The 2,358-nt window shown below is 40.1% G+C and overlaps 3 non-coding genes across 3 annotated transcripts; all 3 read right to left on the bottom strand.

Moving 5' to 3' along the window:
- Positions 1 to 764: 764 nt before the first annotated feature.
- Positions 765 to 837, bottom strand: trnav-uac. The gene has a single exon. It is a non-coding gene; the product is annotated as a tRNA-Val (tRNA).
- Positions 838 to 1,190: 353 nt separating this feature from the next.
- trnav-uac lies at positions 1,191 to 1,263 on the bottom strand. Its single transcript has one exon. It is a non-coding gene; the product is annotated as a tRNA-Val (tRNA).
- Positions 1,264 to 1,563: 300 nt separating this feature from the next.
- trnav-uac lies at positions 1,564 to 1,636 on the bottom strand. Its single transcript has one exon. It is a non-coding gene; the product is annotated as a tRNA-Val (tRNA).
- Between the last annotated feature and the right edge of the window lie 722 nt (positions 1,637 to 2,358).

Raw genomic sequence — 2,358 nt, 5'->3', positions numbered from 1 at the left:
CATATATCACTAGACAAACAACAAAGCCGGTCCATCATCTAGTGATAGTACTGTACATCCATGGGTACACTGCCAACAGTGAGAGACGTAAGGTCTTTAGAGCACTTTTGGAAAGTCCACTTTCCTTTAGGTTTAACTTTTTGCTGGACAAGGTATGGATAAGACCTGGTTGACTGAAAACCTTCAAAGACATACTTGGGGGCTTTTCTCAGGTTCTCAAAAGTGAAAACAATTCAAGAGCAAAAGAACTGAAGACTATCTTTCAGATAGGAGACAAAATGTCTTTGGAGCACCTTTTACCAAGTCTTCAGTTCTGACACTCGCTACTGTTCTTGGAGACGCCCAAGGTCAAGAGTGAACGACATCAACCGTTCTCACACGAAACACCATTGAACCCATGACTTTCGGCGTGTAAAGCAGACGTGATGACTACTACACTATGGAAGCTCTTTGAAATAGGTAGCTGTAACATAAACAGTGCATAAATGGGATCTGAACCCTGCTGTATAAATAATAAATGGAGCTCCGGTTGAAAGAAGTGAAAAAAGTCTTTTAGATAGGAGACTAAATGTCATTGGAGCACATTTCATTTAATTGTCGTTCAATTGATTTCAAAGAGATTTCCACTGATGCCTGCCAAGATGTAACCGGACATAGCTCTGATTTTAATCCTCAATTCTGGTTCCAAAATCACTTTTACAGATTTTCCAAATCATGGTTGCCAGGTTGTAACAGGACAGAGATCTTACTTCACACCATGAGTCTGGTTCCACTGGGGATTGAACCCAGGACCTTCTGCGTGTAAGGCAGACGTGATAACTACTACACTATGGAACCTCTTTAAAACAGAAGAACTGTCTCATTCCTTTGACATATATCATTAGACAAACGATATTAGACAAACAGTTACATGTAACATGATTGGCGTTTTAATGTGATCTGAACCATACTGTAGAAATAATGGATGGAGCTCCCGTTCTGAAAAGTGAAAACAATGCAAAGGTGAAAAAAGTGATAGTGATGAAAGAAGTCAAGTGATGAAAGAAGTCTTTCAAATAGGAGATAAAATGCCTTTGGAGCACATTTTATATGACTGTCGTTAACTTTCTTTCTAAAGAGTTTACAAAGACTTACAAATGACAACTGCCAAGTGGTAACAAATAGATAGTTCTTCCTTTAAACCACAAGTCTGGTTCCACTGGGGGTTGAACCCAGGACCTTCTGCGTGTAAAGCAGACGTGATAACTACTACACTATTGAACCTCTGTAAAACAGAAGAACTGTCTCATTCCTTTGACCTATATCATTAGACAAACAACAAAGTGAGTCCGTAATCCAGTACATCCATTGGTACACTGCCAACAGTGAGAGACGAAAGGTCTTTGGAGAACCTTTAAGAAATTCCAGTTTGCTTTGGGTTTAACCATTCTCTGTATAACTATGACACTTGAGGGAAAACCTTAAAAGCCATAACTATGGGCTTTTTTTTTTATTATCGCTGAATTTTCAACTGACACCTACCAGGTTGTGACAGGACATAGTTCTTACTTAAAACCACAAGTCTGGTTCCACTGGGGGTTGAACCCAGGACCTTCTGCGTGTAAAGCAGATGTGATAACTACTACACTAAGGAACCAATGTGAAGCTTCAGTAGTAGAGGACAATTCTTTACTTCACTAGGCTACTGCAAAACAGAAATTCTCCAAATGCAGCTGTGAGTGTTAGACTACATGCATTGTATTATTATTACTGAAATTTAATTTACACAAACAATATAAAAGCAGTTTCTTAACTGAGAATTTCTACAGTAATGGACTTGAATGGATCCATAATAAGACAACACTCTTGGCGGTTTTCCACTGCGTGGTATCTACTCGACTCGCCTCGGGTCTACTCGCTTTTTTTGGTTTTCCATTACAAAAAAAAGTCCCTGGGACCTGCTACCAGGTACTTTTTTTAGTACTACCTCAGTCGAGGTTCCAAGCGAGCCGAGGCGAGCCCAAAAGGTGACGTGGAAACCTGCAGACTACTGGTTGGTCGTCACTCATGACTGCGTTTTTAGCAAACAAGAGTGTGGAGTGTGTTTCCAGAACAAACGGGACATTTAAAACAAATCAAGCTGGACACCGACAGATTATCCACTTTCTGCACTATTCTCACTTTTCAACGGTTCGGGCTACTAGCGGCTTCATGTCGTTTCCAATATTGCACACTGTTTCTTTAAAAAACAAGAGAAAATATATATGTATATATATAACAAAAGTTTTTATTTAGCTTTTTAAGTAGTGCATCAAACCCTCCCAAACATCCCGGTCTTCTTCCTCTGCACCCCGTGACAGTGTCCCCCCGGCTCTGCTG

This window comes from Etheostoma cragini, chromosome 1, assembly GCF_013103735.1.
Source record: "Etheostoma cragini isolate CJK2018 chromosome 1, CSU_Ecrag_1.0, whole genome shotgun sequence".
NCBI lineage: Eukaryota > Metazoa > Chordata > Actinopteri > Perciformes > Percidae > Etheostoma > Etheostoma cragini.
This window is presented reverse-complemented; position numbering and strand designations above follow the sequence as displayed.